This window comes from Simochromis diagramma, unplaced genomic scaffold (assembly GCF_900408965.1).
Source record: "Simochromis diagramma unplaced genomic scaffold, fSimDia1.1 OVJJ01000596.1, whole genome shotgun sequence".
NCBI classification, from domain to species: domain Eukaryota; kingdom Metazoa; phylum Chordata; class Actinopteri; order Cichliformes; family Cichlidae; genus Simochromis; species Simochromis diagramma.
Genome location: NW_024387245.1, coordinates 18366605 through 18380367, shown reverse-complemented (window position 1 = coordinate 18380367; position 13763 = coordinate 18366605). Strand labels below are relative to the sequence as shown.

At 35.3% G+C, this 13763-nt stretch overlaps 1 long non-coding RNA gene across 1 annotated transcript; it reads right to left on the bottom strand.

Moving 5' to 3' along the window:
* Positions 1 to 11179: 11179 nt before the first annotated feature.
* Positions 11180 to 11791, bottom strand: LOC120714015. Its single transcript, XR_005691343.1, has 3 exons — positions 11752 to 11791; positions 11504 to 11506; positions 11180 to 11287 (listed from the first exon to the last, which is right to left on the bottom strand). It is a non-coding gene; the product is annotated as an uncharacterized LOC120714015 (long non-coding RNA).
* Positions 11792 to 13763: the final 1972 nt, after the last annotated feature.

Sequence of the window (13763 nt, the reverse complement as noted above, 5' to 3'; positions counted from 1 at the left end):
CCTGCACGACCCTGACATACACCACTCCCAACATCCTCATGCAGCACCATATTTGCTCACTTGGCACCCTATCATATCCATTCTCTTAAAAAAAAATACACTGCAACTCTTTCTGACCTTTTCTATGCTTCTCTATCAACACTCTGAAAGCAAACATCACATCTGCCATGCTCTTTCTCATGCTGTTTTTGAATTAAACAGCTCTTTTGTTATGGGGCCAATTTTACAGAGATAAAAAGGGATTTGCAAAAGTTTTAAAGATCTGTTAAGGTGATCTTTTTTTCAGTGTGTTTATTGAATAAAGCTCTGTGTTCATTCATTAGAGCAACAAACCTTGAGTACTAAACAAAGATTTGGATACCCATATCCTAGCAAAATGTGGTAAGAAAAAAGTGTGGCAAAATTTGAAATTGAATTGAGGACAATAAACGCAAATAGCATTAGTTGCTTAGTTGTTAACAATAGTTATTTAATCAAAGTCTGCAAATGTTGAAATTTGAAAAATCAGTTTACAGACTTTGGTTAAAGTTATGAAGAATTGTAAATGCTTTGGGGTTGACTTGTGGAAAACTATATTGTATTTAAATAACTTCAGTAAATCATATCATCTTTCAGCAAATACCTCCAAATGCTATAATATGCCAGAAGAACAACCCAAAACGTGTCCGTTTGTATGTGTAAAAATCATTAGCAGCGTCTGTATTACAGTGTGAGTATTAATATCATTTTGTAGTAAATAGTTCTGTGAAGAATAAACACATGAAATGGTTGACATTTTCACATGTTTGGACAAATGCTTGATACTCATTAAATTATACATATAGATAATGACAATAAACAACAACAACAAAAACAACACACCTGACTGAAATAATAATTAAAAAAAACTGAACTAATTTAACATCCCTGCGCCTTTGAAGAAACATTAAGCCTGTGAGGTCCGGCACCTACAGTTTATGTCCATATCCCTGTTGCTTTGCTGTCTAAGGGACTGGGCAGCTTGCAGTCATTGATTGAGCAATGAAATTTGCATTATGTCAAAGGCTGCCTCAAGATAATAATAGGACATATTTCCAAAAGTTGAAATTGAACCAGAAATTGACCTTTCAACACAATAATAAGATGAGTAACAAATCAACCAAGGCATGGCTCCAAGGAGTAAATTGATTGTTTTGAAAAGGCCATATCAAAATAAGCCCATATTTAAATCCCAGTTAAATGTTATTTCAGTGGTATAATCAAGAGAACCCTTAAATATCTTGCAGAAGAAATTGCATGCAATTGGGAATTTTCAAGGAAGAGACTTCAGTCAATTAATCGCGAGCACTGTGATGCAGTGGTCACTGTTCCCTCAATCCTATAGGGTTCCTAGTTTGACCCAGCCAGCTAGATTGGGTCTTCCTGTCCTTGCATGGGTTTACTTCAGGTACCCGCCTTCCTCCCACACTCTAAAGTGATTCTGGTGTTTCTAAACTGGCCATAGGTGTTTCTCTGTATTCCCCCTGTGATATTCCCAGCCTGTTAGGGTTTACCCCTCCTTTCACCCTGTGATAGTTGGCGTGGGCTCCAAACTATCATGTTTAAATGATTTTGCTTGACACTGGATCAAACAATTGCTCACATAAACAAAAAAGCTGGTTTGCAATTGATGTACTTTCTTTTAAGATGACTGTATATGGTAATAGTGCTTAGTGTTTGCATAGCTCATAACCTCCATTTATAGCATTTATTATGGTATATGACAGTGTCCTATCTGTTAAGACACACTTGTATTTATTTATTATTATTTTTATCTTTTTTGTTCTTTTTAGTGCCATTGTTCAAGATACAGGCTAAGGTGAATGGCAATCAGATGTTGCTGTCCTTGGTGCTGAATTTGCAAGCAACTCAATGCACAGCTAAACAAAAACAAATTGTGTTGTCTCTTGTTCCAGTGCTGCTGACTGACAGAGGATGCAAACAATATAATGTACAAGTATACTGAAATGGGAGAATAGAGAATAACTTTTATATGCTAAAATATGAATGTTGATATAGAGATTTATGTTATGGAAGGCACCAAGATTGCAGGGTGCGAAAGATCAATACAAAGAAAAGAAAAGTATGAAGGTTCTTATCTTATTCTGTTGTTAGTCATGCAGGTAAACAAACTGACCTTTTTAAGCACTCTCTCCTAAATATAATGGATTGAATATTCATCTAGACTGCTTAACACATAGACTGTATAGTAAATCTTGTCGTTTTATATTATGATACAAATATTACACACATGCACACATAGATACGATAAACAAATGCTCTCTCTTTCGCTCACACACACACACACACACACACACACACACACACACACACACACACACACACACACACACACACACACACACTTGATATGGCTCTGCTTAGTTTGGCAGGGCCTTCGTCACTGTGAAAGACCTGTTGTCTCTGGGCACCAGTAGAAATGACTGCCCTTTCATTAATCTCCCTGTCCACAGTGCAGACCTCCCCTAATTACAGCCATTGTTTACCTTTGCGCTGGTACGCCCATTGAATTATTGATGGCTGCCCTGCCCCAGTCAGTTTAAAGGCCTCTCCAATAGGCACACAGCAGCCAATAGACTGCCAACACATACCTAGTGTGTCCTGTATGACAGCTCACTGAATTATTATGCTAATAGTAATTTGCTTTTTTATTTATATATTTACGCTGTAATCTCGGGCGTAGAAAGGCACGCCATCAGTGCATGATTTGCTATAGAGGTGCTTACTGATGTGATACATCCTAATTCTGTGTTATTAGTGGATCTTCAGTTTTGTTATATTATTTTTGCAGATTTGTTTTAAAATAAACATTGTTATCAAATCCAATTCTTCAAGGTTATATTTTTAAAAATGTACTGACTAAACAAATGACCCTTGGAATTATTCACATCAAATGGCTACCACTGGCGGTCATCCTTAGTGCTTATTACATGAATTGAACTGCTTCAGAAGTATAATACAAGTCACATCCAATTTGCGAAACCTGCCTTCAGTGGCCCATTATAACCCTCTAATGGCATGCATATATTAAATCCCTCTATCTCCACTGCAAATAAAAAAAGCAACTGAGACCAAACCAAATCCATGAATGATTACCCCCAACAATAAGTAAATCTGCAGAACTAAAATTCAATTTTCAGCAATCCCACAGTCCTAGTGCTAGACGCCATTCAAAGCTCATGAGGATTTGGACTTAAGGCGACTTAGAGGTGATTTATTCAGTAACCCAAATGGCTATGCTAGGAAGGGAATAAACGCTCAGGCCTTTACAGAGAGAACCTGTCTCTGTGTCATGACTTACTGTAGCTATACTCTGCATGACAAGGTAGGGTGCCGACTTGTATCAGATTGCTTGGGATTTTGTTCCCCTGTGTATTTTCAGTGTTCACACCCCTTAATGTCACACAGTTCTCTCTCACTGCTGGCTGTAAAAGAACAAAACGATGAATCCTAAATGTCAGAGTCATTTCAGATATATCTGACGTGGCTATTTAGTGCAATTATGCTTTTGTTCTGTTCTATAATAGAATCAAATTCTGTGAACTAACTCACTGGGCAATAACATCTTTTGGTCATTAATTTTGTTAATTACTTAATTATTATTATTTTCTGAACATCAAACTATTGTATCAAAACAAGAGTGATGAAATTGAATAAGACTGTCAATTGCATTTTAGGTCACTGTTTGCATGGGAGGGTTCGTGAGGATGTGCACTTTTTGAATGAGGAAACTTTGGCAGGTCACCAATGTTTTAATACAGTTTAAAAGTGCTGTTTGAAGGCTTGGCTGTAAAGGCAAGGTTAAAACTTGGTTTATGGTTACTGTAGGTTCAGGGAAGACTGTTTTATGAGAAAAAAGAACGTCCTCATTAATATAGTCTAATGTGTGTGTGCTCAACATGATTTTTTTAGGACAATCTATATTTAACTACACACTGTACTGTAACAGTTAGATATTCACTGAGAGCACAGACCAGAATAACAATATAAAAAATCTGCAGTTGTAAAACAAATGAATGTATAAAAGCTCTTGGCTGCTAGAATTTATTTATTTTTTTTAATTTTTTAATTTTTTTGCAAAAGCAACCCAGTCTTAAAATAAACATAACATGTAAGACACATATCCACCCAATCTCCCAGTGAAGTAGGCTACATGTGTTTTTCTTTTGTCTGTATTTTTAATGAAAGAACGAAAATAAGTATAAGTTGCTGAACTATTGGAAGTGTTAAAAGCCTTGAAAATAAATGAAGTGAGTAGCATAATACCACTTTTCATAAAGGTTGATAGCTGCGACAGGTTCCCTTTCCTGGATTGTTTTCAGTCAAATGAGTTTGATCATTAATAAAATTTAAGGTTAAAATATGTAAAAATGGTGCACATAGACATATGGGATAGAAGCCGTGACCAGGATTTATTTTCATAAAGCTCATGTCTGTCAGGAAGAGTCATTTTACATTATATTTCTGTTGTCCAGCACATACAGTGGCAAACAGGGTGGGTATGCTGCATGTGCTGTATACATTTCAGCCAACAAGAATATTTATAATATTAAATTGACTCACTCAGAATTAGAGCTTAGGTTTAGGTGCGTTTTTTAGAGTCTGTGTGGATGCAGTATACCTGGTTGTCTATTTCTGTTCACATGCACACAATATTTCTGTTCCCAAAAAGACACATTTTCTCATTTCTTCTTCTTCATATTCACAAGAAGATGAAAAAATGGGTGGGTGCAGAATTGTTGTTATTACCATAGGAATCAGAATCACATTTAATCCTGTGTATTTAAAGGTTATTTTTTAATATATCTATATTTATTCATGAATCTAATCAAAAACTGTTTCAAATGTGAAATGTTTCCACACATAAACTTTTAGCTCTTGTAAGTCAGAATGCATAAATGTATAAACACTAAAAAACTGAAAAAATGAGGTTCATAGAAGCAGCTTGTTACATTACACATTAAAAAATATTACTTTTTTCTCATTTCCTTGGCAAAACATGGAACAAAAGGGTGGAAATGTATTATTGGTACTTTCTTTGTGATTTTAATTTAATTCAGAAGACAGAAGGAACAATGACATGGGAATATATTGTGGTTTTATGATCTATGCATATCTCACTTTGAAATAAATGTGTTTGAAGTCAGCTGAAAGATCACTTTCTGCTGACTTTTATTATAAAATATATATAGTGTTTTTCAACATTCGTGGCTCCCATACATATTTATCTATCTTAGATATGCAAATTTCTAAGAGTAAATTCTGGTTATAGGGTCTTTTCTTGAATATCAGTAGTGAGATGCTAAGATGGGAGGTAGATCTGTCATATTAGTTTTCACAGGTGCTTTGCAACACTCTGTCACTCCAGTGAGAATGGTAAGCAAGCAACCACAGGCTCATGATGATGGTCATTTTAGCGTCAGCCAATGGCTGAGGCAGAAGGGATGAAGAATAACAAGAACAATAAATGGAAAGGCTTGTCGAGTAGCATTAAAGTGTCACTTTCACAATGTGAATCACCACATCACTGAGAGGTCTAGAACCTGTTTCAGGAGAGCCACAACATATATCTCTTTTATAGGTGAAACACCACAAGTACCATGTACACCTACAACTACTGCAATTTAAAAACAGAAGACCAGGGAAATGACAATTTCATACAGATTAAACTTTTCTTTTTCTAACATCCTGTTTTTTTTATTTATTTAGGGTTTTTTTGTTTTTGTTTTGTTTTTTGTTTTTTTTTGCTTTGTTCAGGAGAGCAAAATTCTAAAATGTCAAAACAACCTGTGTTCAATGTCCAAATGCTTGACTGAAAACACATGTTTATGCCAGCCAGAGAGAAGTGAAGTGGAAAGATAATAATGCTAGCTTGATAAAATGTATTTCTTAAGTGTCACTCTTAGAATGTCAATCATCATCACACCAGGGCTTCAAGTGGCCATTTCAGGATGGTTACATCACGGATGGTTTAACACTACAATTTTTATGATGAGTTCTACACTCATTATGTCTTTTTTTCCCTCTTCATCTTCTTTCTCACGTCCCTCAATTAGCCACCATTGAACAAAATTTTTACCTCGGCTGTATGGCTTTGTACGCCATTCTCAAACACTGCATTAAAAATAATCAATAACAAATATCTAATTATTGTTATCATTTGTTTTTTGAAGATTATGACTTTTGTAAATATTACAATTTTGCATTCATAGCTAAATTACAATATCGGTTTCTGGTAATTATTGATGAAACATTTCCATGATTCTAAAATCATGGAAATGTTTTATAATTATTTTGACAAAGGGGGCAGAAGAAAACATGGAGATCAACTCAATTTCTGCTCTATTGTCATTGTTACCTGGCAACAGCCAACTTGGACAAACCACATGCCCAATGAAGATGGATGACATACGGCTTTTCACAAGTGAAAGCAAATTTTCTCTACTGCTATAGCCCTTTTTCCTCAAGTGGCTTCTGTCATCAAACAGTTCATTTTACACTGACAGGATAATTTAGTGTTTTATAAACCATTTGATGTTATTAAAACAAAAAGCAGCAAAGCTGAAGGGTTGTGCAGTCTGGCCCCATGACTCTATGGGAAAGAATCAGTTTTAAATTGCATTAACAGTCCAAACTGGCAGAACCCAAATTGATGATATATTTCAGATCTGCATATAGTAAAAAGAACAATTGCATGTCATCACAGACTGTGTGTGCTAGTATGACAAGGGAGAGCAACAGAAAACAATTCAGTTGCCTGCCTAATCTAGTTTTTGTGGCTATTTGTTTTGTTTTGCAATGAAATGTGTTCAATCATTAAACTGTTTGTTTGTTTATTTGTTTGTTTTTAAGTGCACATTTATGTAATTTAAAATTACTTAAAGATAGTATATGATTTTAAACTGGCAGGTTTGTTAATAGTGACTCATTGGTTTCTTGCTTTATTCATGTACTTGATGATTGATCTTTTAAAGTCTGTGAGCCAAAGCTCAGATAACTCCAGGGTTATTTTCCCAGACTTGACAAAGCACCGTCCAAACCACAAAAGACAATATACACATTTCATTCTGTACATTCCCTTTGCTTTCAGGGTTTGTAACTAATGTCAACTTTAAAACTGCTACCACACACAAACACACACACAAAACTGTAAACTATATGTAAATAAAAGGAACTGTAATAGAATTCGATGTTGTTCTGCCACTACAGCATGTGCGACTTTTGTCTGAGCCAGAAGTAGGAGTTGTAGTCAAATAAGAGAGGAAATAAAAGCCTAATTGACCTTTTTCAGATTATTTTGGATGAGAAACACCATGTGAACATTTCCCAGTTAAAAGAAACTGCATGGAGCACCCTGAAACATCAAAGCCCAAATATCTGTCAAAAATTACACCTACATTAATTGCTACTGGCTTTGCTTTGGCAGATAGATATTTGTGCCAAATCAATTATATGGTGTTGGTGGATCTTCAAAAGGAACTTTTTTTTTAAATTTGGTTTCATATAGTTGCCAAAAACTCATGACATCCATTACTTTTTTATCTAAAGAGCAGTTGCAGGGCTTGCACGAGCTTTGAGGTTTTATAAGGATGCGAAGCTGTGTTGTTAGCATAATAATGAAAATTTATAATATGGTGGTGAAAGCCCAAGTTCAACCACTGAAACTGAGGTCTAAAACTGAACCATCGAGTACTCCTGGCAGACCTGGAAGGAAACTGCAAGTTAAGGAGTGACAATCTTGAAACAATCCAAATCAGAAAAAGGACTATGTGAATACATTTACATGTATGATTAGGTAAAGAAAGGGAGAAAAGAAAGTTTTGTTAAAGTATTTCTTCTGTATGTCAAAAGAAAAAAAAATAGCAATATTTCACCTGGCTTCCTGTGGTTTGTCTCTCTCTCTCTCTTTCTTTTTTTTGCAGTCCTTTGATAATAAGTTGTATTTAGCACAGACCTGTCTGCATTGTATTAATTAGAATTTTCTCCAAGGTTTTGTAGTTTGCCTGCATTCCTGTAAAAACAAACCAAACATCATTAACTAGCTTAAAAAGAAAGAAAAATAGATCTAGATACAGTTCGTTTAGTTTATAATGTATTCTCTTTTGTCAGAACAAATAAAAAACTGATGATGGCTGGCAAATGATGCACTAAAAAGAAAAATAAGCTACCACACTACAACAGACAACTACAACACTCTACAATTTAAATTATTCTATGCAAACTCAAAGAACTAGGGAAAACAAAATTCAGGCAAGACCTCAGGTGCAGGCAATCCAGCACATAACAGCAGGGTCCAAGATGCTAGCATGCGGGGCATACATGAAACGTCATAACCAAGTGGCAAGCATAGTATACAGGAACATCTGTGCCGAATATGGCCTGGAAGTTCAAATTGGGACATGCCCCCATGGCCAGCCATTTTTCTGCTAACTTTTTTGTGTTTTTTTGTGAATTAATAATACTGAAAACTCCTTATTGTGAATTGTATTTTATTTTAAAGAGGAGGAGTAAAAAGCCAAGGGATTTCATGATCAGAAGTCAATAAAAAGTCAGTTTAGTAGCTATGGAGGTTTGGATTTTCATTAATGAACTGTTAATTCTTTGTTATTATTTTGTGGTCTGGAGATAAGTTTATTATAATATTTTGACAGAATGTGATTTTTGTTTTTAATTCTCCTCCCTTGAATTTTCTGAATAAATACTTAATAATAATAATAATAATAATAATAATAATAATAATAATAATATTTCTTTAGCCTTTTGTACGGTCTTACTTATATCCCATAAATGGGAATTTTTTCCCAGTCTGTGACAAGACTAGACTTCAAGCACTTTTTAAAGCTGACCATCTCTATCTTTCATCAAATTCCTGCATTCATCATTCAGCAAGGGCAGAATATTTCCATTTCTTTTATACTGATTCCTCCTCCTAATGAATGACACCACCAGTTCATTAATTTTTGCAAGAAATAAATCACACCCACTGTCTGTGTGCCCATTTGTAATCTCTTCACTCCAATCAGTCCCTCCTAGAGCTATTTCAAATTTTGCTGCTGGCTCTTTGGGACATGGTACATTATTCAATGTTATTCTATACATTGTTCTAGTAGGCTATTGTATCAATTAAAACAGTCAGTGATCTGTTTGAATTAATTCATTCTTTACATTCCAGTTAATATTAAAGTCACCCATAATGATTACTTTGTCATTTAAATCACAGTGGTAAAAGTTTGTTTTTAGTAGTCAAAAAAAATCATGAAGGTTTATGATATATGCAATATAAAATAAAGTAAAATATTTCATTAGAAATATTTGACCAGATATTTAATATTTTACTAGAAAGGGTGATGATCATTGGGTGTTCTTGAAGGACAGGTGATAGAGTTGCTGGCTTTCCCAGGCCAAGTAGACATTTAGTTTTACAAAACTGTCTTACTGACAGCAAGATTATCATAGCAATGAGTAATATTATAACACAGTTTCACAGGGTAAAGTGAGATATAGATTTAGGTGGCTGAGAAAGCCTAGATGATAAAGACAACACACAGACAGTACCTGCCAGACGTGTATGAGCAGGTAGCCCTCTTGCATCCTCTTATCTGGCACCAGATTCTTGCATCTGAAATTCCTGTGTCTTCTCCTGTGCTACCGTGATATATTTATTGTCAGTGTGCTAAATAGAGCTCCAGCCCATAAAAACAAAAGCAAATGGTTGATCTAGTTGAACCCTTATTGTTTCCAATTGAATACAATTAACCTAGCCCAGAAAAATAAGCTCTCACCTAAATCTTGTTTTCTTTCTTTTTCAGTTGGTAGGTGTGGTGAGAACTACAACCACCATCATGTAGAGAGGTCCCCAAAGGTTGATTCTGTCCGTCTGGACGTAGCTTCATCTGGACGTAGTTCCAGATGAACAGAAACAACCTTTGGGGATTTACTTACTTTGATGATTGAACATACATCAAGACATGTAGAGTTTTACTTTGTGAATGGTGATTCGTTGTTGTGTAACTAGTTTTCCAAGATAAGCTACATGGTGATCACTGGAGCGCATTATGTCAAATAGTGGCACACGCTTGTATTGGCACTCAGCAGATCTGTTGATTATGACATGATTAAAGCCTATGGCTGTACTCTGAAACACTTCTTATGTTCAAGTTTAAAATATGACCCATTTCTGTAGAGATCATTTATCCTCATTTATCGGATAGTGGGGAAGCTGAACCAGTCTGCTCTGTGTTCTGACTCTTTTCCTTTACCTCACACTGCATTGACAGCATTTGTTCAGCAATTTTTGTAACCAAACTTGACACGTTAAAAGGATATTGGCAAGTCCTGTTGACCTCAGAGTTTCAGACACCTTTGTTTTTTTTCTTTGATTTTTATGCCAGAACGTTTTATACAATACACATCGATGTACTTTAGCTAAAAGAATGGTGTAACTACTTAATGCAGAAAGTGTGTCACAAACTGTTGGGTACCTTACTGATTTAAAGATGCACTCTAGTAAGTGGATAGACCAGGCTGCCAACCTGAAGGGAGTCTTCTGTTGGCCAAATGGCTCTCAGCCTTTCTAAATGTGAATTTCGCCAAAGTTTAAGTTATGTTGTCCTTTCAAGTCCTTACTACTCAATATGCCGTATTTTCCACACTATAAGGCGCACTTAAAATCCTTTCATTTTCTCAAAACTCGACAGTGCGCCTTATAATCCAGTGCACCTTATGTATGAATCCTGGTTGCGCATACTGACCTTGAACCGATTTTATGTGGTACATGGGACTCAAAAATCTGTCAAAAAATGTTTTAGTACAACTTTGGTAAGCTACAAAGCCGCAGCATTAGCATTAGCCGTAGCATTACAGCTACCATTGTCAGGAGCCTCGTGGAGTAATCTGGATCCAAAACTCTGTTCCCTTCATGTCCCAAAGTCAAACGAACACTGCAGCATCACTGAGAGTTAAAAACTGTCTAAATTCTATCATCTCTAATAAAATGATCAGCGTTGCTGCTTTACCAGGTGTAAGAATTAAGTTTAACATCCAGGCATCCATGAAAACAGAATTTATTAAATTTAACAGTTAGAAGTTAGCAGGAAGTTAGCTCACTAGTTTCCACCTAAACATGATATGCCATGTTCTGACTATGTTAGCATAACATAAACACATTGAAGCTGGAGGATGAACACTAACTTTTTTCCACTCGATAAAAGTTAACGTGAGGTTCCCAATGGTTAGGGACTAATGCAATCTAAATTATCCACATATCTCACTTATCTTAACTGCACTACTGTATAGCTCTGTGTAAATAATCATTCTGTACATACGATAATTTTTAATCCTACAACTGTTTATAACTTGCATAGTTCACATTTCTGTATAACTGTATATCTCATATTTTTTTTATAGTTTTTTTATTTCATATTTATATCCTGTTCATAGCCTGTACATAGCTTGTACTCACTACAGCCTGTACATACTTATAGTTATAGAATATTCATAACATACTTCATATCGTGTACATTATAACATACCATAATAGACCCATTTCTGTAATATATTTACATATCTATATTATTGCTAATATATATTATAATATATCTATATCATGGCTAAATCACTTCTGGATGGATGCAAACTGCATTTCGTTTCCCTGTACCTGTGACATGTGCAATGACAATAAAGTTGAATTCTATTCTATTCTATCCTAATCACATGGCAGGATGCTGTAAACGGACCAAACTTCAGTCAGGAGAACAACTGAGATAATCCATCCACAATACGAGGTTAGTCATTAATATACTGCAGCAACACGGGAATAGAGCAGCTGTGAGAAAATTCAACATTAATGAATCAATTGTACGGAAGTGGAGGAAGCAAGAAGAATGAGTTCAGTAAAGTCTGAATTATCTGACTGTTTTGTTTTGCTTAATGCACCTTATAATCCGGTGTGCCTTATGGTTTGAAAATACGGTAAATGTTTGCCATAACTATGGCCATCTTGATAATAATTACCCAGCTTACCACCCTCTGTAACCTAAATGTCACTTTTGTGTGGGGTTATGAAGTTGCTAAACCTCTTTGTTTAGTGATCTTGTCCTAGACACCCCTGACTTTCTCATCTATTTGTATTAAGATAACACAAGTGTCTGAGCAGCTACACAGTAATGGGATGGTGGGCCGCATTCACTGTGCTTTTTCTCCACAAAGTCCAAGCTTAGATGTTGGTGGTGGACCAGATGGCAGATGAGGCTTGAATGAGGCTCTCTGAGCAACCGGCATACGTAATAAGATATGGAGGAGCCTGCATGAATGAGAGTCTGAAAGGAAGATTGACAGAATAGCTCTAAAATTTTAAGCGCAGGCGACAAAGACTGATTGACTTTTAGAAAGCAGGCAAGAAGATTATTGGATCAGAGTGATGATGATAGAATTGAGTTTGACAGTATGGGACAGCAGAGGTGATGAAAATAATAGAACAGCAGCCCAAACACCCAAAAATGAAGGCAAACAAACAAGTATCAATCTTCCTTGTGAACTTCTACAAAAGCATCATTGACCTTGCACATTAAACAGTGACATTTACAATTATCTTTATGTGCTGTTTTTCTTCTTTCTTTTTATTTTCACAAAATTGTGTAGTTACATTGAAAGCTAGTTATAAAGATATAGCCCCATGTCCATTTACCTCTTAAAAACAACCAACATTATGGCTGGTTCAGTATATCATAAATATGTCAGCAATGCATATCCTATTTGCACAGTAAGAAATTAAACTAAAATTAAAATAAATTTAAAACAAAACGTAAGTAATAAAGTAAGTAACAAAACATAAAAAAACAACATTAACTTCTTGTTGTTAGGGGGACTTTGAATGCACTTCTCCAACTATCAACTATTTTTTCCCAAGAATCATGGCCTCATTGTTGCACTTGTTTTAAAGATATGAAGATATTTTGAGAGAAACAATCTTCCTTTAAAATCCAAAATGCATTTAGTGCTTAAATAGGCCTCTTTCTGACATTTTGGCAATAACTAAGTCATAACACTGGATGAACTTGGAGTTTATCAGCCTTACTCTTATCTTTGTAACATTCTGTCTTAACACCACGAATGTTATCATCTGACAGCTGGAAGGGTGTGCATTTCTTGATTTATTATTACTGGTTTCAAATTGGAGCATTAACATTAATCTTTAAATGAATAATAAACTCAGGGGTATTGAAAAGAGCATTTGAAGATTGCTGTGAAGAAAATGCATTAGCAGACAGAAAGATTGAGAAACGCAATACTAAATCAGGGATTTAAGTTCAAAGTATTTTTTGCTTAATCAAAGCTGTTAGTTTAGAAAAATTACGAACTATTCTATATCATAGTGACAGGTGTTTATCTAGCATGACACAATGTAAAGTAAAACCTTTTGCTGACTTTTAACAGACATAATGAAGATTCAGCGAAGCAATGTAAGTAAAAAGGCACCAAAAGCGCAGCATGAAGACTACAATGCTTCAATAACCAAAACATTTAAATGCTAAGGCACTTGTAATAAGACAAGTCATATTCAGTTGTTCGATTATTTGTGGCATTGATTCCAGAAGATACATTTTAAATATTCCTTTTAGACATAGAACCTGTCAGCATTGACACAGAATTTTCTGGTCTATGTTGACATGCCTGCATCACAGCCCATGCCGTCTGCAGCTTCAGATTTCTGATTTTGGCAGACA